Source organism: Tachypleus tridentatus, chromosome 10 (genome assembly GCF_004210375.1).
Source record: "Tachypleus tridentatus isolate NWPU-2018 chromosome 10, ASM421037v1, whole genome shotgun sequence".
Lineage (NCBI taxonomy): Eukaryota > Metazoa > Arthropoda > Merostomata > Xiphosura > Limulidae > Tachypleus > Tachypleus tridentatus.
In genome coordinates this window covers 65,714,735-65,740,953 of record NC_134834.1, presented here as the reverse complement: position 1 = coordinate 65,740,953, position 26,219 = coordinate 65,714,735, and the positions used below count along the sequence as shown (strand labels likewise).

Genomic DNA, 26,219 nt, shown 5'->3' with positions numbered 1-26,219 from the left:
ACCGTTTCTTTAGTTATGTCTCCACAGAGTCAGTTTTACTACCATTTCTTTACTTATGTCTCCACAGATACACATTGTTTTACCTACCGTTTCTTCAGTTATGTCTCCACAGTGACACATTGTTTTACTATCCATTCTTTAGTTATGTCTCCACAGAGACATATTGATTTACTATCGTTTCTTTAGTTATGTCTCCATAGAGACATATTGTTTTACAACCGTTTCTTCAGATATGTCTCCACAGAGTCAGTTTTACTACCGCTTCTTTACTGATGTCTCCACAGACACACATTGTTTTACTACCGTTTCTTCAGTTATGTCTCCACAGAGACATGTTAGTTTTACTACCGTTTCTTTAGTTATGTCTCCACAGAGTCAGTTTCAGTACCGTTTCTTTACTTATGTCTCCACAGAGACACATTATTTTACTACCGTTTCTTTACTTATGTCTCAAAGAGAGATTGTTTTGCTATCGTTTCTTTACTTATGTCTCCACAAAGACATTGTTTTAATACAGATATTTCAGTTATGTCTCCACAGAGACATATTGTTTTGCTATCGTTTCTTTACTTATGTCTCCACAAAGACATTGTTTTACTATAGTTTTTTCAGTTATGTCTCCACAGAGACATATTGGTTTACTATCGTTTCTTTAATTATGTCTCCACAGAGTCATTGTTTTACTACAGTTTCTTTACGTATGTCTCCACAGAGAGATTGTTTTACTATCGTTTCTTTACTTATGTCTCCACAAAGACATTGTTTTACTACCGTTTCTTTAGTTATGTCTCCACAGAGACATATTGTTTTACTATCGTTTCTTTAGTTATGTCTCCACAGAGTCAGTTTTACTACCGTTTGTTTACTTATGTCTCCACAGAGATATATTGTTTTACTATCGTTTCTTTAGTTATGTCTCTACAGAGACACATTGTTTTACTATCGTTTCTTTAGTTATGTCTCCACAGAGACACATTGTTTTACTATCGTTTCTTTAGTTATGTCTCCACAGAGACACATTGTTTTACTACCGTTTCTTCAGTTATGTCTCCTCAGAGACATTGTTTTACTATCGTTTCTTTAGTTATGTCTCCACAGAGATATATTGTTTTACTATCGTTTCTTTAATTATGTATCCAGAGAGTCATTGTTTTACTACCGTTTCTTTACTTATGTCTCCACAGAGAGATTGTTTTACTATCGTTTCATTACTTGAGGATCCAGAAAGACATTGTTTTACTATCGTTTCTTTAGTTATGTCTCCACAGAGACACGTTGATTTCTTCAGTTATGTCTCCACAGAGACACATTGTTTTACTATCGTTTCTTTAGTTATGCCTCCACAGAGACATGTTAGTTTTACTACCGTTTCTTTAGTTATGTCTCCACAGAGTCAGTTTTAGTACCGTTTCTTTACTTATGTCTCCACAGAGACACATTATTTTACTACCGTTTCTTTACTTATGTCTCAAAGAGAGATTGTTTTGCTATCGTTTCTTTACTTATGTCTCCACAAAGACATTGTTTTAATACAGATATTTCAGTTATGTCTCCATAGAGACATATTGTTTTACTACTGTTTCTTTACTTATGTCTCCACAGAGACATATTGTTTTACTATCGTTTTTTTTAGTTATGTCTCCACAGAGACACATTGTTTTACTATCGTTTCTTTAGTTATGTCTCCATAGAAACATGTTGTTTTACTATCGTTTCTTTAGTTATGTCTCTACAGAGACATTGTTTTACTATCGTTTCTCCTTCTTCCAACCACTTTTCAATCGACCGCCATTTCTTTACTTTTCGGCGAATGAACTTGAAACATAGCAGAGTTATTCGTTCGTCCAATACATCCAGACAATTTATTCATTTTTTTTTAATTTAGGCCCTTTTAATGATTTTATGCAAATAAAGGTAAAACAACTCAAAAATGTATATTTAGATCTCCTGTGTGATCATCTGTGTGTTTCTTATAGCAAAGCCACATCAGGTTATCTCCTGAGCCCTGCGAGGGGAATCGAACCCCTGATTTTAGCCTTAGAAATCTGTAGACTTACCGCTATACTAGCAGGGGAGGAGGCTATGTGATCGCATTTGCAGTAATCGAGATGGAAGTTCGTACAAATATACATTTTTATGCGTTTAACACATTGACATATGAAACAAAGACTTGCTCATTTTGAGTCTTTTTGGAGGGGTTCAAAGTTCACATAAAACAATTTGACGGTTTTTTGGTAAATTACTCTGCAGTATTTTGACCAATTGACATGGAATTTGGTACCAATACACTTTTCTACAAGTCTCACACATTAACAAACAAAAATGGTGGACTTGCTTATTTTAGTAATTACAGGGAAAGATATTACATAAAATGTTTTTAGGGTTTCTTTATAATTACTCCGTGTATTTCGGCTAATTTACATGAAATTTGATACATAGATACTTTTTACAGCTCCCAAATGAGATATATAAACAATTTTGCTGAAAGTGTTTCAGCGAAGAAAGCACATTTTGGGGTTTTCGTGAACTGTTCATGTGTATTCTATCAGCTTACATTAGATTTGGTACAAAAATACCTTCTTGAAGGTCAGAAGCAATGACAAAGATTCTTTCGATTTTTCTGTTTTTCTCGAAATTTCTGGTGTCAAAAATAGCCATAGTGGGATTCCGTGGCAGAGACATGATGCATTCGCCCGGGAATGTTTGCCTCTTTAATCTCAGTCAGAATGGTATAATTCAAAACACTTATGGTGGCGATAAACTACAAAAATAAACATATTTTCGTAGGTCATTTGTACGCACAATAATAAATTAAGTTCAGTTCTTCATGTTGTGTAAAAGAAACTTTCTCAGTATTATTGAATAATTTGAATATTTTTACGCCCAAGAGCACAATGCACAAATCATATTGGCGGTTATAAAAGTAATAATGAGCGAGTGTGACCTAGTAGTTAGCGTGCCGAGCTACGAATCGGCAAATTCCAGGTTAAAGCCGCGATATGTCACTGAACTTGTGTTTCACTTAAGGAAGAGTGCTTTTGCAAAAGAGACAGTCAACTAAACTATTTGTTTATGATAAGAATATCCACAGAAGTGAGAAAAGAAATGGTGATTATGACTGGAGAGAAAGAGATGGCTATGTTTCAAGTTGACGTCTTCGGTTGCTAAGTTGGCCTTGTACTATAGCTTTGGATTTTGGAGCTGGCAAGTGAGGTTCAAATCCCTACTTTACCACAACATATTCCCTGCACTTTTTAAACTGTGGGTACGTTAAGAAAGTGAGAATCAATCTCTTAGCGTGGATGTTTGGCTAGTAAAGTACTTCTGTCAAGCTGCTTTTCTTTCGGTCAGTAGTTCAAAATTAGGGACGTCGGCAGATAGATAGTTTTGGTAGTCTTACAATGTACAAAAATATTTAACTTATGAACCGCATAAAGTGCCTGTCGTTCAGATAAAAGCAAAATATACATAACCAAGAATTATATGAAGTTATATACAGATACTTCTGATGTAAAGAAAACAAAAATTATCGATTAAATGTTTTTGTTGCAAGCGATTTTATGATCGATATATCAAATGTAAATAAATTTGACAGTGTAATCACGTTTCCTGGTAAAGATTTGTACATGTATGTGTTTATATATATATACAGACACACACTAGTTAACGCCCTATCCGCTGTGGGAGCGTTATAATATGACGGCCAATCCCACTATTAGTTGGTAAAAGAATAGCCCAAGAGTTGGCGGTGGGTGGTGATGACTAGCTGCCTTCCCTTTAGTCCTACACTGCTAAATTAAGAATGCCTAGCGCAGATAGCCCTTCTGTAGCTTTTCGCGAAATTCAGAAACAAATAAACAAACAAACATAAGTTGACAAATATATATTTTTAATGCATGAATATTCTATTTACTGGTATAAAAAAAAGAAGCTCCAGGACGTATATTTTCGACATCGGGTAAATAATTCTAAAGGAACTTCGACCTAGCTCCAATTGGTACTGCATCAGTTGACTACTAGGATGTGTAATATTCATTGTTTATTATTTAAAGGTTCTCGAAGGTTTCAGGTCTATCTATGCATTTCGGTTCGAAACGTTTGGATAGAAAGAAGTTCATGAGAATTCCAGCAGATGTTAATGTATTATATACGCGCAAAACCAGTGGTGACAAAGCTTCTCTAATGAAATATGGATCCCATTTCATAGTCGTGGTTATATATCATCACCTAGCTGACTCAAACATGAAAACGAGACACTGTTAGTCTCCTGATATGGGTTGCTTTGTCTCTGTGAAGTACAGTTATTAGATAATACGTATTATGTTCTTTTGTACAACTTTAAAAGTTAATGTAATGCTCTGGAAAAGAAAGAAAAATTGAGTCAGTTATGACAGCCTTGTGTTGATAGTTTCCAATCTGTTTTCAGAACGAGATAACATGATAGTAGGATTTATATTGTTTTATAGAAGTACATTGCCTTTAACAAACACGACAAGTCTTTAATTCTATTTATGGTTTTCAATATAATTTCTATATAAATATCAATTGATTTACCAATTTTTCTTAGTCACTTTCAAAACATAGGTTATGCATTATCCTAACGACGATATTATGTGAGATTGTATAGAACTCTATTCAACATACTACAGAATATCAAAATTATGCCGATTTGGTTATTTTATTAATAGGAATAGATTTGTATCAACATAAATTTTTTAAAGTATTCAAACAGCGTAAAAGTGTTATGAGAATTATGTAGCAATGTTAGACGAACTAGAACAAACAAATAAGTCAGAAGACCACAGTGATTAAACCTTCGTTAAAACTTCTTTATCTGAGTTATATATCAGTTTCTACTCAAGAGGGAATACGGTTAATGTTTGACAAATCAGATTATTTTTATTAAGTATATAAAACAACGAGATTTGGAATGTGACCTTTTATTGACTAGCATGCCATTAACGTTCCACTTTTATTATCATGTCGGCATGGTAACTAAACAGCATGACAAACTTTACTGAATAAGCGCCAAAGCTTTTCTGTCAAAGAAGTAGTTTTGTTGAGAACTGTACCACAATCCTAAGCATCACCAAAACATGGTATCATTCACGTCATCGTACAAGCTGCATTGACATAAAAGGAAAAGAAGAGTCTTCAATTTCTCTACTTGCTCATATATCCTATATCATATATCCTACATGATAGACACGTCATTAAGATCAACTTACTAATTTATCAGCATTTTAATCAAGTATGAACACAGACACATCATGGACCTATTGTACAAATGTGTGATCCTGTGCTAATGGCAAGGGAGTTCAACAATGGGTTACATCGTCCTCATCTAAAGCACGTAACTAAGCACAGAAACTTGGCTTAAGCTTTTTAAGTTGCATGAATAAACGTGTTTATACATTATGATACAAAAAATTGGCATATGATATTTAAGTATCAAAATTACACATATCTTCCCTCATAATTTATCTTACGTCATTCCAGCCATCCTTCATTTAAAATCTAATTATAATCAACATTTAAGTCACAACTACACTTCGAATAGCAATCTTAAGCCTAGACAAGCATCATGACACTTAAATGAAACAAATGTGTAACACATAAAAATGTGAGCTCTTTAATACAAATCAAAGTGCTGGTTTCATTTTTTTTTAATTATTTTTAGATACCTTTTGTGCAAAAGAGACAAACACAATAAACAGATTGATTATAAACTTGTCACACGAATCTTATACTCTATTCAATGAATATAATTTTCTATACTTTATTCATATTTGCTGTACCCTATGGTAGCTCAGTTTGTCAAATTAAGAATGGCAATAGATACGTGAAGTAGGAAAGTGCATTAAAATAATTTTGCGAACTAAAGATAATGTCGATTTAGTTGTAGATCACGAATTAGAAATGAAATATAACGATAGGTTGGAAAGATAGCTAGAACACCGTCTAGAAATACCTTGACCAGACGATAAAGAGAAAGTTGATAAAAATATTATCCTAGATTGTCACAGTGAATCAGAAAATGAGTTGATGGTAGAATGGCTCACCTTATTAGAGAGATATGTCTGGGCAACAACTTTGATCTTTAAATCGATATGGCTTGGACAGAAACTTGTTAGGATTTCCTTTTGACCAAAGCTGCAACAATCAAAAAACAAAGCAAAAATATGTAGTGATTCTGAAAAACAGTCATCTGAAATCTACTAGATATAACTGTCTAGAGAACAATAAAATTTGGTCATAGGGAATATCAGTGTCCAATTTTATATCTTATCTATAAACAAGGCCTTACCTTCAGGAATGAAGAGCTTGAAACATCCTTCGAGTATACAATGAGGTCAATATGCTTTTCAAAAACACGATACAATAATTCATAGTGTGGTAAGCCTCAGTAAAAACTCCCTTTTTTGCATGATTTTGCCTATGTTGATTATTCTCATGATGTTGTCAAAGGAGGTTTGTTGACCCATAGATGGTAAAACAGTAGCAGGTAGTGTGGTACAGAAGTTGACAATAGGCTAATACATTACCTGTATTTTGCTGCTCCTATTATCCTGTATTGGTCTGTAAGTACTTTTGTGTGTACTGTAACGACCAGTAGAAATATTGATCCAACTTGTGTGAAACAACGGTGGAAATGTACTAATCCTACTGAATATCTCCTAAGGCTTTTTTTTTTTTTATCATGATAACGATAGTGTTAGCTTTTGGAACTTATATGTTGTAGATCGTGGCTATAAACATTGGTCGACGACCTTAATTATAAACTTTGTTTCCCATTGATTACTGTATATATATATATAATTTATATGTAGTTACTGCATCAACTTACTTCAACCACCTATGCCACACTTTATGCTACTATATTGCTTGATCACAAGTCTTCAGGGGACATCTAGCATCTTCCAAAGCCCAACTCCATGCTCGTGAAGGCCAACAACTGCATCAGAGGTCCTAAGTCTATAGCTCTTTGCCATTTCAGTAAGTTCAAGCCCAAAGACAAATGTTTCTACTCCCATAAAAAATAATTTCCAAATATTCTTAACTTGTAGTGATATTACTCCTCTACTGACTTCCTTTTTTTCAGATCATAATGATATAACGTGAAGTTACTTTCCAGCTATCAGATATAATAATAATACTAAAATGCACCTACAAAAGTACGAGATTTTAAGTAAAACCCTTTAATTCCGAGTACTTGTACTCAGAAGTAATTAGAAACTCGTATAGACATTTATTTTGTATTGTATGGATTTCTAAATAAATCGTAGAAATGTGGTAATATTGTCAATAGTGATAAGTCCTTCCTTACTGAACTTGTAATAAAAAATCACTTTTATTAAAAAGAAAGGTTTAAAGCTAATCGAAATATATGAAATTAAATTAAATCTATGAGACTCGTAACAAAGTCATGCTTAATAGTATAGACTACACGAAATGGTGTTACTTTATATGAAATCATGTAACTGTGAAGTGCAGTTCAGGCACGTTGCTTGTGCTACAAATTAAAATCGAACATCCACTAAAATGAGTGCATTTAGTTAAGCGATATTAAAATATATGCTACTATGCAGATGACAAGAATATCAATTCTATAAAAATATGGTTTATTTACAAAGAACCAAGTTAATTGAAAACACCAGTTCCTTGCTACTTTGTGTGCGATCGTGCGTGCATATGTGTATGTATTTTTCAATGTTAATGTATGTTTGACCTAAACTTAATCATTAGTACTTTTCAACATACACTTGTTTGAAATGTATGAATCAAAAAATCCGTGTTCCTTCGAATTGTGTGTCCCGTTGGGACAGCAGTAAGTCTACGGATTTACAACGCTAAAATCATAGGTTCGATTCCCCTCGGTCGACAGAGAAGAGAGCCCAAAGTGACTTTGCTATAAAAAACACACACCTTCAAACTGTTTGTTTTTGAATTTCGCACACAGCTACCCGAGGGCTATCTGCGCTAGACGTCCCGAATTTAGCAGTGAAAGACAAGAGGGAAGGCAGCTAGTCATCACCACCCACCGCCAACTCTTGGGCTACTTTTATACCAACGCATAGTGGGATTGACCGTGACATTATAACGCCCCCACGGCTGAAAGGGCGAGCATGTTTGGCTCGACCTGGATGCGAACCCGCGACTCTCGGATTACGAGTCGAACGCCTTAACACGCTTGGCCATGCCGGGCCAAAGTGGATTTGTGCTTCTTTGTTAAACTAACACTGACAGATATAAAAGATACCTTCAAACTGCGAACGTATTACACTCGACATCGGAGTTTGATACCTATTCTGGGTACAAGCCAAATAGTCAATTGTGTAGTTTCATACTTAACTACAAACACATAATATATCATATATTTATACCATTCCCTGTTAATATCACGAACTGAGGGTAATGCTTTGTGATTTTCGATATTGTTCGATTATTACTGGATAATCAAACATCATTATAAATTGTCAATTAAATAAAAATTCAACTCCACATAATTTCTGAAACTGTTTGTGCTTAAAAAAGTCGTTTATATTTAAGAAGCATTCTTCATATTTCAATTTAGACTCAAATATACAGTAATATATAAATATCGCTACTACAGTCACTTATTTCTCTTCATAGTTCCGTCACTGGTGTAAAAAAAGTTTTAAAAAACTATAAGTAATAATTTTTTCTTATCCTAGATAAAAGCTCTATCACTGTTTAATGTTCCAGTTCAATAAAGCGACGACAGTCCTGAACGTACTTGGTAAAAGTACAGCTGTAGCATATGCGATTACATCATTGCCACAATTTGACTTTCGCCATTACTTTTAAACTGCCTCAATATTAAACCATTTTCAATGCATAGCTGCCAACTTGCTTTATCAACACACGCTCTACTTACATAACATACTACTACGTGTTGAAATACTTTAATTAGAATCCACAGCTGCAATTCGGAAAAAAACTGTTTTAATAAACCCTTCAGGGTTAATTCACGTAGAATAATAAAATATTCGTAAACGCCAACTTTAACTCAAACATGTATAAATGCACAACTCTGCTTTTTGCTTTCTACTGCTGACTGAAGATCGTGTTAAATGGAAATGGAATAAAAACGTAAGGCGTAATAATTTTTTTTTACTTTGAAACGTTAAAATCAAATTTCTTTTTCGTCAACGACTGGTAAAGGGCCAAATAGCCGCAACAAATCATAAAGCCAGAAAAAGTCTGTAAAGATTAGGGCAGTTACTTAGTAACGGCAAAACTGACTGACTTCTCAACTTCTGCAGTGTTTTAGAGTATATAACAGTGGGAACATATAGTAACATATTATAAATGTAAATAATAATAAAGCCAGGTGCTTAGGACGTTCAACTCGCAATCTGTGGGTCACAGGTTCGAATCCCCATCACACCAAGCATGCTGGCCCTTCCAGCCGTGGGGCGTTATTAAGTGGGGGTCAATCCCACTATTCGTTGGTAAAAGAGTAGCCCAAAAGTTGGTGGTGGATGGAAATGATTAGCGGCCTTTCCTCTAGTCTTACATTACTAAATTAAGGACGGCTAGCGCAGATAGCCCATATGTAACTTGGAGCGAAATTCGCAAACAAAATAATCATAAACCTATACATTATTATTACATTAGGACAATATTAAAGGAACTTACAAGCATTATTTTAAGGTATTTGAAAACATAATTTTGACGTAGCATAGGTACAAGATAACGCTTACACTTGTGATGAGAATCATGTAGTACAAATTACTGGTTTTTTTAGCGACCACTGAAAGGAACAAGGAGGTCCATATATTACATAACTGAAGTTTCTGCATGTTACAATATTCAGTATAAACAAGAAATTGACACAAAAAAGGGTAAATTAGTTCATTTCCTATATAAAATACATAGTTTTTCTTTTGTTGTCAGGCACGACGATATACAACGGCATATCTGCGCTGTGCCCATCACGGGTATCGAAACAGTTTATAGCGTTATAAGCCTTCAAACATAATGATGCGCTACTGGGACCAAAATACGAACAAGCCCCCCAGCATTAATTAAGGGGATTGGTTGTAATATTGACGGAATGTTTCCTTACATCTGTTATGAGCCTTATATTTTACTTGGAAGCCTGTTAACAAACAAATGCATGCATCCATAAGCAAGTTAGTGTACGGTTCAGAAATATGTGAACCCAATCGGTAATGCATGTGTTTATGTATTTGCTTATAGTAAAGCCATATCGAGTTATCTGCTCTATCCACTGAGGGGGATCGAACCCCTGATTTTAGCGTTGTATATCCGAAGACTTACCGCTGCTCCACCACCAGACCAGTCGAGGTAATTCTAGGGTTACATAAGAACACTCAAATTAATAACTATAAAGTATCTACTCTACTTTAAAGTTAAGGCTGCAACGAGGTATTAAATGCCTTTTTTTGGTATTTGTAATAAAACATTTATCGAGGAAAATTCAAGTAAAATAAATTTACGTAACGCCTAGTGATACTTACTATCGCGAAATTATAACTGTGTGAGTTCTTTTGAATCAGTTTTAAATATGAATAAGAAAATTTCCTGTTCAGTACCCTTCTCGTTAATCAGAGAGAGATAATTCAGAAAGTCAGATGTTAACTTGTTGCCCTATATCTGATAGTGTTAGTATATCAATGTTATTAAACAATTTATCTTATAACTATAATTAGCAGTATTTATTCTGAAAGTTGGAATGTTAAAATTAAGGCCTTTGATTAGATCTTCAATAAAAACATCGTGAAGACTAAACATTTCAGTCTTCAGCTTCATGGTGTTCGTAAACAAGCTCTAATCAAAGGCCTTAATTTTACAATTAATTTTAACATTACAAACTGGTAGTGTAACATAGCGATTTGGTTTGTTATTACTTATCTAAAATAATTAAGATAAGATGAACTAATCTTATTCTGAAAATTAAAAGTCAACTTCAAATTAGTAATATGTCTTCTTTTAGACCAATATTTTTTGAAATATATAGTATGTTATCTGTACAAAATCATCTTCATAATGCTTATAAGTCGTTTTCATTGTTCTGTTAGCATAATGGTTCTCGTATACAGGTATTAATCAGCTATAATTTCGTTAAAACATAAAATAACCCTTTCACAGTAATATAAACTATCACAGTAAATATATTTCAATAAATCATTAATTGAGGAACAAAAATCAATTTATAACCAAGATCAAAGGTTTCTTGCTAAACAATATTCATGCTCAGAGAGTTGACGTTAAACTAGGTGTATAAATATCTTAATTAACTTTCAAATTTTGCGCTAATTGTGAAAACTCCACGTCATCTTTAACTGCATGTTTGTTACTAGTATATTATTGAAACAAAACTAGTCTCACAGGTTAACTCGATTTATGTTTGTTCAGCACATGCACATGATCTTTGTGTGTGATCCACAAGTCGAAGTTCACTTTCAAGCAAAATAAGAATCCTGTCTTCACTTGTATCATCTATTTCACTGTAATATTTATCACTGGAATTTAATTTCCTTTACAGTATTTATTTCCTCTAATTTAAACAAATTTATTTCTATGATTTATTATACCTTTTACTTTAGTAATATAATAATTTTATTTAAAATAACAACACCATTCCTTTTATCTCGCTTAATTATTATTCCTACTTCTTAAGATTAACAAGCGTTTTGATAATTTTTAACGGATAGCTTACGCCATTTACGTTATAAGACCGAAAAGATAATAAGGCTTTAACTATTTATATAAGTCACTAGTAAAATAAGATATACTGCAACATTTTCACTGTTTCAATAAAAATTGAAACACAGACAAATGATTATCAAACTTCAGTTGAACAGAAAGTTAAACCAGTAGCTAAGCTTCTTCCTTTGTGTCGTTAACTTAATGGGCAGATAAATTTGTGATGACGTTATCAGGTTTATTCAGAAATGTTTCTTTCTGTGACAAGAACGACGCGAATTCAGCTTACATGGCTGGCTAATTCTACATTGAATTAATGCACTATTATTATTTTGATGATTTATTTCTCAAATAAATAGAATACATGGCACAAACCAGGATTTATAAAGCATTAATTGAAGTATTTAACTGTATATTCAAATTTCAATTACGAACATATATTAGTTTATGAACAATTTTTTCATGAACTGTATTTGTTTGTTTGTTTTGAAATTCACACAAAGCTACTCGAGGGCTATCTGCGCTAGCCGTCTCGAATTTAGCAGTGTAAGACTAGAGGGAAGGCAGCTAGTCATCACCATCCACCGCCAACTCTTGGGCTACTTTTATACCAACGAATAGTGGGATTGACCGTGACATTATAACGCCCTCACGGCTGAAAGGGCGAGCATGTTTGGTGCGACTGGGATTCGAACCCGCGACCCTCGGATTACGAGTCGAACGCCTTAACACGCTTGGCCATGCCGGGCCAAAGTAGATTTGTGCTTCTTTGTTAAACTGATACTGACAGATATAAAAGATACCTTCAAACTGCGAACGTATTACACTCGACATCGGAGTTTGATACCTATACTGGGTACAAGCCAAATAGTCAATTGTGTAGTTTCATACTTAACTACAAACACATAATATATCATATATTTATACCATTCCCTGTTAACACTGACAGATATAAAAGATGAAATTGAAAAAAATAAAATTATGGTATTTTAAACAGCTTAAATTGTGCTATGTGGGAAAAGGTATTATGTGTAACTAGCTCTAATTATTCACATCTAAAATTTAGTAATACATATTAATTAAAGTCCCGACAAAATTTACTGGTAGAAAACTTCAATACAGCTAAAACAAATGTCAAGTAAAGCCTTTAAATGTTAATAGTGTAGTGCATCAATGTGTTTGATTAAACCTTACAGACTAATATTTTGGTATAGCAATGTGTTTAAGTATTTTTAATTAAAAAGGCTGATGTTGTAACATAGCGATGCATTTATGTGTGTCTGTGTGTTTTCTTATAACAAAGCCAGATTGGGTATCAAGCTATGTGCCATGTCTGAAAGAAATCGAACTCCCTGATTTTAACATTGTAAATCCGTACACTTAGCGCTATACCAGCGGTGGACGTTATGCTTTTAAACATTATTTTTAACTTTACAATCTGGTAACGTAGATTATCAATGTTTTAACAGTTGATTCGCGAGACAGAACACGTTTGGACTGACGTTTAAAATTCGATTTACTGTACTATTTGATTTGAATCTGTGACATTTGTGTCAACTGTAGGTCTGTATAAGATATTAAAAATGCACGAAGAGATTTTTTTTAATGTGCCGTTTGGTCGTGGATATATTGCCCTACAAACATGGAATCTCTGCCAAAGTGGTAATCACTTTTTTTTTTCCTTTTTCACAGCAACATCCATGACCTTAAGGTGCTGAGTAGAGAATTAAACGTTGATTAGAGCATATTTGAATATAACAAGTTATCACATGTTGTTTTCAGTTCAAAACATTAATATTCATACCAATGTAAGCAACCAATAAGAACTATGATTTTATTACCACAATTTATAGGCGACTTTATTAGCTACTGAGGTCCCAATATACTTAATAAACAAATATATGGTATAGATCCCTACAGTAAAAATTTTAACTCTGTCTTATGTACGTCACGAAGCAATAAGACAACTGATCGGATTTACCAGTCTTTTGGGAAAAGTTCATCAGTGTTAGAAGTGTATGCATTCAAATGATTGCTTTTCAAATGCCAAAGGTATCGATACCTCTGTAAAACGACCAAGGAAAGCATCTTTGTGTACCATTGGCCATACCTCGACGTCTACTTTTGGTGTTGACAAATCAGCAGTGTTGTTAAAAAGCTTCATTTGCAGCATTGTGTGGTATATCAGGGCAAAAACCGTTCTGTTCCTCCCTTCAAGGATCATAAGATATTCGCCTGGTTGTGCAGTGTTATCCTATAACTGGTAAAAGATGTTTGCTGCTTATGTTTAGCAAACAGTTCGTTACATTGCTATTTATCTCAATAATTCATTGAAGGCTGTACTGATGCGGTTTGTCTGCCACTAATTATGGAAAAATCGAATAATCTGAAACTTACTAGAACTTATTGACTACACCACAATAAAAAACCTCCTTGATTTCTTCCATTATAAACACCAACTTTTTCTCACCAGATTTTGGACACCTAGCCCTTCAAAATGCAAATATGTATCTTAAAAGTTCCAAGTATCAATAATTTTAACCAAATTGTTTCCCTACTTCATATGTCACCTACGATGTTTGTAGCATGCATTTAGCATACTCCGAGTTCTTCATATTGCTCTAATTTTCGCATACATGCCTTATATCTATTATTTTAGTCCTTAATACACGTTAATCAAATTACAGAGGTATATGAAAATATTGAAAAGCATACTGAGAAACAAATAATTCAAAGATTGGAAAGTACAAGAAAAGAAAGTGTTAATGATATGGAATGAGTTCCAACTCACTAATCAGAAGACAACCTAACATTGAAAGAGCAAAATAAGGAAAAGAGCTGTATCATCTGTACACACATCTTTGTGTCGGCCAGTTCTTCTAGATATTGAAAGTTTGATTTGGATAACTTTTTACATACATATTCATTTGGTTTTAATATTCGCGCAAATCTGCACAAAATATATATATTCATTCGTTTTTCCAATTTTATTTGTTTTCTTATTTTGAATTTTCGCACAAAGCTATGCGAAAACTATCTGTGCTAGCCATCTCTAATTTAGCAGTGTAAGACAAGAGAGAATACAGATAGCCTTTCACCAACTCTTGGGCTGCTCTTTTACCAACGAATAGTGAGACTGGACGTCAAAATTTAACTGTTTCAGGGCTGAAAGTGCGAGCATGTTTGGTTTAACAGTGTTTCGAACCCTTGACCTTCAGATTACGAGACTAATGCTCTATATTATGAAATCGTCGGCATTTCTAACGAATACAATCTCGTGAAATGCGATTAAAGTTAATTGGACTTTATTTGACATTTAAAAGGATAAAAAACTTGAACAAAACTTGGCAAACACCGTCTTGTAAAAAAGAATGCACTTGAGGTGTAAATACTTATAAGAGCTCATCTTACAACAACTTAATTCGTGTATTTAAAGTTGAATTTTTGTGTGTGTTTTTTTGACGTGGTAAAATAATATCAACGTTTTCTTTATTTTCTGTGAACATGTATAATCTTGTCCCGATTAAAGACCATTTCATAGACAAAGATCGCAACCAAAATCTCAAAGTTCCACTAATTTCATGTATATAACAAAACTAAAACGTTTTTTCAGGCACAAGTTTCGTAAAATACCTCAGAGTGGCTTTGAATATCGATATAATGCACCTGCCTGGAATTTTATGCTAAGGAAAACCTAATCACAGATGTCAGAAATGTCAAACTTTCAGCTATAAATGACAGTTTTAATAAGAATATCATTTTTCCTTATTTAAACTGGAAGTGGCAAACGAAGTTGGCTATCAGTTTCATCTAAGTCATAAAATACGTTCCTTATAATATTACTTAATATAAGATGCTCATTTAAGGGGATACTTCTAGAGGTAATCAGTTAAAAAAAGCTGTTTGATATTCTTGTACTATAAATAAATCGTGACTTTTGTGCCCAAGGAATTCAGCGTAAAACTTAATGTATTATAATGAAGCTATATATCGATGTTAGATCCCTTTAACGGGCACAAAGTAGATAACTTATAGTACGGTTTGGTGTTTACGACACAAAGTATGCTTTTGCGTTTGTTTCTTATATAAAAGTGCTGAAAAACTAAACAGATAAAACTTAATAAAAATAAAGCAACGCGTAACAAAAAACAAATATGTTTCTTAACGTAGTGACTAAAACAATACACAACAGAAAAACAATACATGTTTCTTGGATTGTAACTAAAATAATGCATAATTGAAAATTAATATGGGAACAAAACAACGAATGATAGAAAAATCAATACGTTTCTTGTGGTGGTGACTGAAACGTTATGAAAATCAATACGCGTTTCTTGTTGTGGCGCCAAAACAACAACAGAACATGTATATCTGTTCTTGTGATAGAGACTCAAACAATATATATTTAAAAATCAGTACTTGTGTTGTAATGACTCGCTTAAAACATTTTTGACGTTTAAACAGAAATCCTTAGTAAACACCTAGTAAAAACATTTACAGAAAATAATTATAACTATGGTATATAAATAACTACCAAGTGTAAATAATGAGACAATCCTTAGCACATTTCGTTGCAACAGTTGCGTTCTTTTTGTACATAAAAGCACACACAGAAAAAAAAATAATGGCCTGATCTACGTACTCTGTTATACGACATAATTACTAATTTTGTTTCTAATTTGAATATGAAAGAGCCAAACATACGTTTCAACAGCTCTTGCACTTTAACAAAATTCTTTTTAAGTTCCCCTTGGAAAACCTTTTTTACCTTCAGCATGTCTGATTGTCTGTAGAGTATTTCTTTTAAAACATCATTAAAAGGCGAGCGAGGCCGAAAAATATATTACAAACTGTTCCACTTGAGATTGAACCTTAAACTGAAGGAAAAGTACGGCATTTTGTTCAACAGATAAATTTGTTTAAATAGTTGGTAGAGCTGAAAAAACAAAGGAGTTGGGCAAAATTACATCAATTGCTTAGAAATCAACTAGTTCAAAAAACATAAAATTAAGCATCTATTAAAGAACACGCTACCTCCTTCTTTAGGACTTAATACAGACGCACTAGTTGAAAGCTTCGTAAATTTTAATGTCACAATATTTATGTATGAAACTTATATATTGAGGGTTAAAATCTTAAAAGTAATTTGTATTCTCTCTTCAGTTATTAACATATGTCGTTAAGGAAATTTAATAAAGTTTGAAAAAAATCAACGTAAAAATCATAAAATGTTCTCGAATTTTTCCATTGAAAGGAGAGAGACCTTTTCATATTCTTGAATTACAGAGGTTAAGTAAATTATATTGAGTTCAGTGATTAACATGCCGGACTGTGAATCCGAGTTTACACGGTTCGAGTCTCGTTACTGACAGACGAATATAGCGTTCCGTATATTCGGGCCATGAGTGCGTTATAACAGTGACAGTTAAGTTCAACTTCTCGGTCTAACAAAGTAGCTTAAGGGTTGACGATGGGAGGGGTTGATGAGCTGGCTTTCCTCTAGTTTATTATTTCAAAGCTAGTAAGTAATGCCTACACAGATATCACAAGTGTAGATTTGTGTGAAATTGAATACAATGATTTGTTAAAACAACTTAAAAGCTTCGCCACGTCGTTAAAGTCCATATTACTAAGTCCGATCTTATTCCGTCTGAAGAACGTGCATTTTGACGCTAGGCCTACAGTGTGTTTTCCATAACAAAATACTCTGCAAAAAGGTTGTTGTGTCCAAAATGCACAAGTCTTCCCTGCTAACCGTCCATAATCCATCTAGTATATGGGGGCACTGATTTTCTAGTGTCCATTTCAACATTATGATAACAGGGTCCGAAATACTTTCGCATTGAAAAGAATTGATTCCACGTTTCATCATGGAGCTACTTGATATACACTCATACCCTTATTGACCTCGTTTTCAGACGAAGATCCTTTTTGATTATGACACTTACTATTACTTTCAATAGATGGACAACTTTTTCCTTTAATCTTTGTGTTCGTGGACTACCATATGTTACGCCACATTTCGCTTCCCACAACTTGAGTATGATTGTTGCAGATCTCATTCTAGATTACTCTAGTATTCCAAATTGGTCGATATTCCTTTGTTTTTCCAATATCACTAAAAGCACAGGATATTCGTGTTTGAGGAATTATAAGCCTTCAATCTGAACCCACTTGTATGATATAAGTGCATGAATATTTTGTGATGCAAAAGTTGTTAACTCTGTGTAACAATACGTAACTTTTAATAATTCAGACTGAAGTATTATTATGATATCGTTGTACCTTTATAGGCTTAAGGTATGTCTATAAAGTTAGTCTTTAAAATCAACCATTGAATTTAGTTTCTGTTTGCAAATCTTCTTTGCACGTGAGTGCGCATATTGATATGAATCTTGAATAGTTGTGAATTACCTTCACAGAGTCTAAAATGTATCTGTATTATCTTTCTTCTGTCTAAATTGCATTTGTATTATCTTCTTCTGCCTCAATTGCCTCTGTATTATCTTTCTTCTGCCTAAATTGCCTATGTATCATCTTTATTCTGTCTAAACTGCCTCTGTATTATCTTTCTTCTGTCTAAATTGCCTCTGTATGATCTATCTTCTGCCTAAATTACCTATGTATAATCTTTATTCTGTCTAAATAATCTTTCTTCTGTCTAAATTGCCTCTGTATGATCTTTCTTGTCTAAATTGTCTATGTATTAACTTTCTTCTGTCTAAATTGCCTCTGCATCATCTTTCTTCTGTCTAAATTGCTTCTGTATTATCTTTCTTCTGATATAGACTGGTCACATTCTGCTGTATTTCACTAGAGTATCACTATTTTGTTTCAGAAAATGTTTGGATTATGGTTTATTTTCTGGTACAAGATATCTAGATATCTGTGGGTCTTCCCAGTTAGGGCTTGAATCACTTAACTATTATTATTTGTATGCTTTCGAGAAAAGTATTCTGGTTTGTTGACTTTTAATTTGTTTATTTGCTTGGAATTAAACAGAAAGCACACAATGGGCTATCTGTAATCTGCCCACCACGGGTATCGAAACCTGGATTCTAGCGGTTTGAGTTCACAGACATACCGCTGTGGCACTTAGAGACACTGTTGACTTTTATGCTAATTTGACTGAATGTATGTTATAAGTTAAGCTGACGTGCAAAGTTTATTTGTTTCGTGTGTGTTTTATATACCATTCTTTTCGTATTATTCCAGTTTATTGCATTATCTTGTCTGACATGGTGGGCTATCGATAGATCAATATTAAATAATATTATGTGACTTTCATACTCAGGCATTTTAACTTGTTTCTTTCGTTTCTCCAATTCACGGCGGGATGTTATAAATGGTTTTTCGCTCTTCGTTAAGCCTTTAAGTGGTTTGATATGTACCAACTGTGATTCTATTGTACTTTGTTTTTAATACTGTCCTGACTTTATGTTCTTCACATGTCTTCTGGATGCTTTCAGAAAGACTCTGACATCGGGAAGTGTGGTTGTGATTTACTTATCGTTTATTCGAAGTACTTACATTATTATCAAGTATTTAAAGCATGCACTGTCAAAGGGGGCGTTGTAGCGATGCGTTTATATTTCATCTTAGCAGCTGTTTTTATTACAAACTTAGTTTCTTCTGGAAGCTGTGCAGTTTGTGACGCCCACTTTTGTACTATTGAGGTATTTATAGAGCAGAATTGATTAGTGTATTGAGTTACCTTATGTGAACGTTTCTAGTATATAACTGTGTATGTTATTATATGTATCTTGATTGTGTTTTGTTTGTCTGTTCCATTATCTATCTTATACGAGTTTCCTATAAACTCATACAGTATATGATTTATGTATCCTTTATAACTGTCCTTTTAGCAAAATGGAAGCTTATCTTCTATTTTTGTTGTAAACAGTATTACTGGATGTAATCTATTAAGGTAGCTCATGAATTCCTGGATCTTGTCTGTATTGTATTTTGTGGTTATATTACGAACGTATCACCAATATACCCGGGTCAAACCTTGAGGCGTAGAGGGACTGTTATAAAGACGTTAAATTCAGAATGTTCAGTACAGAGATTTCTGAGAAATGGTGATAGAGATGAGTTCATGATTAAGTTTTCTTATTGTTGGAAGAAAGTTGTGCTGATACAAATGGCTGTATGTTCTATTACTGTGGAGAATGTTTGCCATTTTCAAGTTATTGGCGGACAATCTCTAATGTTTAAAGTGCTTATACCTAAGTGTATAGTTTGAATACATCAAAGCTGAATTTTGTAACTTGTGAAGTTATTGGGATTATTTTTCGTGATAGACATAAAATGAAATGGACTCTTAAAATATGAGGATATTTTGCTTGTTGATGCTAATATATCTACAACATATTTAATCATGATATTTCAAAGCAAATGGGATCGTTACAAAAGAAATCTGAGAACTCAAGCGCTTTAGAAAAGTGGATTTTTTTTCATTAAAGGTAAGTGTCCACTGTATGCAAGTTATGTCGCCGTTGTACTGGAATTGAAACATCAGAATTTTTAGAATAATATGTCATAATTTGTGAACTAGTGTTATATGTGTATGTAAAAGATTATAATAAAAAAGCGAGAGTAGTTTTAGAATAAGTACAGCTTATAAGAATGTATGTTTGTGTGAGAAGTAATGACCATAACATTTGTGCGATTTATCAACAAAAGTAATTAGTGATACAAGAATTGAAATAGTGATGTATTAATGAAAATCTTTAGGAATTAAATTGAATAATATACATATGTAAGTTTCATTTTTAATATTTCTGTAAGCATTTCGGTCTCACTTCAGATATAATAGCAACACACCTGAGCAACATGTTTAACTATGAATTTAAGGCCCGGCATGGCCAGGTGGGTTAAAACATTCGGCGTAATCTGAGGGTTGCGAGTTCGAATCCCCGTCACACCAAATATGCTCGCCATTTCAGCTGTGGGAGCGTTACAATGTAACGGTCAATCCCACCTTTCGTTGGTAAAATAGTAGCCCAAGAGTTGGCGGTGAGTGGTGATGACTAGCCTTCCTTCTAGTTTTACACTGCTAAATTAGAGACGGCTAGCGCAGATAGCCCTCGTGTAGCTTTGCGTGAAGTCCAGAAAACAAACAAACTATAAATTTACCACCCCCTGATGAAGGAACGGCCACTTTCAGAAAATGCTCGGGTTATGGATTCTTTTCTGATACAAGATATCCAGCCAATGGGTAACACAAGTAAATCTCTGCGTTTTGATGTATGAGGTGGTATTCTAGGTTGTTTGACTCTTTCTGTTTCAAATTCTTCCCGATGTTTCTTGAAGAGGTGGTTCGGTTTCCTTATGTTAGCTAATGGGTTGCTTAATCTTTCAATAATGATCATCTATCTACAACTAGAGTTTAGAGCTTCAGGGTGTATTTCGTTTTGTCTTGATCATCCTTGCCTACTGGTAAAAGCATTATAAGTTAATGAAAACGTGTTCTCTTTCTTTACGTTATTTAAGGGGTTTATTCTGTTGTATTGCTATCACAATGAGGTTTACGATTAATGACTTTCTTGACTTATGACTCTGAGTTTTTTTTCCCTCTTCTCGTAGTCTGTAAGTTGTGTCTTCTGTGGTTTCAACTATATCTAAAATGAGCATTTTGTCGTATGTTAGAGCAAAGTTTAACATCTTACCTAGTACATTTTCTTGCCGTTTTATTAATGGTCAGTCACTTAAGTTTATTAGTGTGCCTTTAGGTATGTCTGTAGTGTTAGTTCTCCTATTTTTAGAATCGATCAATGAACTTAGTATCTATTTGTAAATTGTCCTGCACGTGAGTGTTGGTGTGAAGTTTGAAGTCGTGGATTAGCTTGATAGATTCTAAGTTACTTTTGTTTTTCCTTTCTTCTGATATATATACTGCTCATGTTCTGTTTACTTGTATGTCAGTATTTGATTCTGTGTTGGACATGGCCTTGTTAAGTTTCTGAGTTAATCTAAATTCGTTCCTTTATTTGCACTGATTCATTCTGTCGGTCGGGACACATGTTGTAAAACCAACTAACCTGTATTTTGTTTGTATCTCAGAACGGCTGGTATGGGTATTAACACTTTTATTGATAAGCAGAGAACAACCTTCCTGGGTCATCTTTAGGTTAATAAAGGTGGCTGTCTGCTCATCAATAAAAGTGTTAATACCCATACCACCCGTTCTGAGATACATTTTTATTTCAAGTGGGTTTCTCGTCATCAAGAATTACTGTATTTTGTTTGTTTGTTTTTAAGTTCAAAGCTGCCCAATGCGCTATCTGTGCTGTGCACACTAGGGGTATCAAAACCAATGTTTTAGCGTTCTAAATCTTCACACTTACGGTTGATCAAATAAAGACACCAGTTTTTATGTGGGTTTTATACTTCACAAATGAAGTCACTAAAATGATTTAACATGCTTTTTCTTTTTGTTGTTTCAACTTTTTTTTTTCTTCTAATAACAGTTTCCCTTTACTTATATTCCGCTCTGTTCCGGAAAGTTAAAGTCAATGACTTAATTTTCGAAGGTAATCAGTTTTACGAATTGTACAAGATCAATATCATTACGAAGTTTTCAGAGTAGATCCTACAACAAAATCCAATGAGGGCTAATCTCTATCCTCTTCCAGCTGTACTCGGCCTAGAAGTTCGGTGGAACCAATTCTGTTAGTTTTATATAATTTCTAAGACTGCTGTAAAATAATTTCATGATAGCGAAAACTATTGTCTGTTTTCTTGGAATCTAAATTAGATTCTGCTTTAATATTTTGTTGATCAGAAGAATTATTCATTCTTCTTTTAACCGTGCTTGGAAAAGAAAAACCTTATTTTCGTCTTTTTTTTTGAATTTCGCACAAAGATACATGAAGGCTATCTGCGCTAGCCGTCCCTAATTTTGCAGTGTAATACTAGAGGGAAGGCAGGTAGTGATCATCACCCATCGCCAACTCTTGGACTACTCTTTTACCAACAAATAGTGGGATTGACCGTCACATTATAAAGTCTAAACAGCTGAAAGGACGAGCATATTTTGTGTGACAGGAATTCAAACCAGCGATCCTCAGATTACGAGTCAAGCTCCAAGACCACTTGGCCATGCCGGGTCCTTTACTTTCGTAACATGCTCTAGATATAATGTTAAATATATCTATATAATGTTGAGATCTTCCAATTAAAAGTAAGCTATCTATGTAGATTATAACTAAAGTAATATAGAAAGTTGATTTAAATATTAATAGAAACTATCCGTAAAACAAACTGATATAAAGTACTCAATACACTACAAATTAAAACCTATAATAATCTAATTAGGTAGTTACGAAACTATTTAAAACTATGGAAAAAAGGTAGTAAAAATGCAGCTGTGTAGTCTACATCTCAGGTTTTTACACAGTCTCAGACAATTGGCATAAATTCGTAGTCTGAATACATTTCATAAAATTTCATTCTGAAAATCTTGTTAAGTACTGTCCTAGAAATTTGTTTAGTATCATTCCGAAGATGTGATTTATGACCATACTGAAGTGTCCAGTGTTATTCAGAAGGTACTGTTTATTTTAAAAGTACTGCTCACAATTATCCTGAAAATTTTCTCTAGTATCTTTCTGATGTTGTTGTTCATAAACATTCTAACAGCGTTGCTTAACACATTATTCTGAAGATTCTGTTTAACAATATTCTGAAAGCATTGTTAAACATCATTTTGAAGATGCTATATTTAGAATTATACTGAAGGTGTCATACAATACCGTTTTGAAAATCCTACTCTGAATCAATACGTTCTCAACGTCTTATGGTTCTAAAAATTCTGTTCAGTACTAATTCTGAAGGATTTTTGAATACCATTCTGTAAGCAATATTTAGCACTACCAAGAAGATGCTGCTAAATGCTGTTCTGAAAGTCCGACTTAGCACTAATCGAAGCGTTTTGTTTATTAACGTAGTGAAAATACTAGTTGAGTATACAACATTTTAAGACTTTAAAGAGCTTTAAGAATTTAGAAGCTACATTTTATTACATTAAGGAGTGACGGTGTATGTAAAACGTAATGAGCATTTAATATAAAATAAAATTATTAATAATAATACTTTTATGTTCTTTCGAAAAAAATGCGTCTCTGACTGTGAAAAATTAACAGGTTGAACTGGAAAAAGGTTTACTAATTTAAAATGGCTAAATACGACTACAGTTTTATCTTACACTAATAGCAATAATTGGAAATTATACTTTTAACTGAGAAATCATTTTGAGTTTTTATAATGAGTGTAGCTAATGCGTTAAGAATAGGAATTGCGTGAATGTTTGGATAAGAAATGCAAACTAATCGCAGAGCTAATTCAAGTTATGGAACTTTAATAGAAAAAGAAGAAAAACGGAATTAGTTTTCGTGTTGGAACAAGTTTTAATTAATGCTTTCAGTGAAACATGCAAGGCGAACAACTGTCACACTTTAAGCTTCAAAGAACGGGTTGATTAGAAAAATATTCATTTCTCAGGATAAAGAACCTCGTAAAGCATTACTTTCAAGCTTCAATGGCTGACCGTGTTTGTTTTAAATTAGTTAATAGCACACGTTTTCCGGCTGAAAATGCTCTTAATGCATTAAATATAGACTAAAAGCAAGTGACATTCACTCTTTCCAGTTCCCTAAGATTTTCTTACAATTTGATGCGAAATTCGTTTGCAGAACAAAGACCAGTAAAAAAAATTTTTTTTACGATACATCCTGTAAACATTACATTTGATTAGACTACAAAACCCGAACATCCTATACCTACCCGTGTATTTTTTGTTTTATTTTAACAAAGTATCCAGAACACATTACACTATGTTACCTACTACGTAATAGATAATTATGAAACACTAACAATGAAATGCTACTGTTGTGTTGTTTTGGCATACAATTAGTTTCCAATCGTACGCTTCATATTCACGTATTTAACATTACCTGCTTACTTCAGAGTCTTACCATATATTACAAGTTATTTTAGAAGGTGTCCACAGGATTAGACACATGTTTTTTTGAACAACCGTATTTTTTGGTATATAACACGCACTTTTTTTTCCAAAAAAGGGGTCTCAAAAAACCCCGCGTCACATGCACCAAAGGTAAAACATTTTATGCCTAATACTTTTGAAGTATTCTAAAGAATAATAAAAGATTATGCTGATGTAGAACAAATAAATAAATGATAACTGTGAAAAGTAGTTTTCTCCCTAAAGATAGCCTTGAAAATAGGGGTGCGTTTTATACACCGAAAAATACAGTATATATTAAACAACATAAAGTTTCGATTTTGTTTTCACATCAAATAGTGCTCGTACACCAGGTAAGTCTTTATACAGGTAAGCTAAGGATCAACACACTTCAAAGCAAAGTGTAACTCTGTGATCTTTGTATAAAGTATCAGTGAACTTCTTAGCAAACTAACTTCATAATTAATCCTCAATATCAGTGCACGTTTGACCAAAACACACGAAACTATGATCGGTTTTGGGGCTTTACAGAACTGCTAAAGTCCATCAGTTTTCTTAAGCACTAGTGACGTTTGGAACAATATAAAATCTTGTGATCACGTTTTGAAACATTAGTGTGACTTCTAAACAAACTAGCTTCACTGTTTCTATTTCTTTTTAATTTTACACAAAGCTACACAAGGGCACAGCCTTTACTAATTAACTATAAGCTGATAGACTGGAGGTAATCAGACAGCGCCCACCGTCAAAATTTAATATATTTTTATCTGATCGAACAATAGCATGTTCTCCTCTCTCATGTAATGCACCTACGGCTTCAAATTACGCATTCTCTTCTTGCAACAACTTTAGATTCTCAGTCCAAACACGCTACCCACGAAGCCGCGTCCGGTCATTAGCTTCATAATTAGCCTGCTTGTGCATTAGTGCACTTCAAAGCAATTGTCATTACTTTGTGATTAGTTTTCTTAAAACAGTAGCAACCTATATTTATAGTAAAAGTGAAAACTTTAACAAATGAAGAAACCGTAAGACAAAACTACTTTGGGAACGTGTGTTTGTTGATATGTTCAATGTCTTTATCCTTTATGTCACTTTGCTCCAAGCATCAGCATATTTGTTTAATATATATTTTTAACCCTACAAACAATACGATTCGCGTACATTTTGATTTCATTACTATATTACTTTCCAGGATCCCTTTGCACTCAAAATGCCATAAAAGAACACTTTCATAGTTCTTTCTATCTTTTCAAAGTTTTGAGAAATTAAAATATAATTTGAAAATATATCAGTTTCATTTATCTAACATTTCTTGCTTCTCATTAGGTTTTAAAATTGGACTTTATGTGATAATTTCATATACGTCAGGCCTTACAGAGAGCGCAGTTCTTTACATTACAGCCCGGCATGGCCAAGCGTGTTAAAGCGTGCGACTCGTAATCTGAGGGTCGCTGCTTCGCATCCCGGTCGCGACAAACATGCTCGCCCTTTCAGCCGTGGGGGCGTTATAATTTGACGGTCAATCCCACTATTC

The 26,219-nt window shown here is 33.6% G+C and overlaps 1 protein-coding gene and 1 long non-coding RNA gene across 4 annotated transcripts in view; one reads left to right on the top strand and one right to left on the bottom strand.

Annotated features, from left to right (window-relative positions):
- Positions 1 to 26,219, top strand: part of LOC143229471 (tachykinin-like peptides receptor 99D) — a 165,395-nt gene that overhangs the window by 105,090 nt on the left and 34,086 nt on the right. The gene's annotated exons all lie outside the window — the stretch shown is intronic.
- Positions 4,858 to 26,219, bottom strand: part of LOC143229472 (uncharacterized) — a 108,314-nt gene continuing 86,952 nt past the window's right edge. For 2 of the 3 annotated variants that reach the window (XR_013015897.1, XR_013015898.1), the window contains exons 5-6: positions 6,063 to 6,153; positions 4,859 to 5,123 (exon numbers count right to left, since the gene is read on the bottom strand). This is a non-coding gene — a long non-coding RNA (uncharacterized LOC143229472). Of the gene's footprint in view, positions 5,124 to 6,062; positions 6,154 to 26,219 lie in introns of all 3 variants that reach the window. The other variant, XR_013015899.1, reaches the window with a different exon arrangement.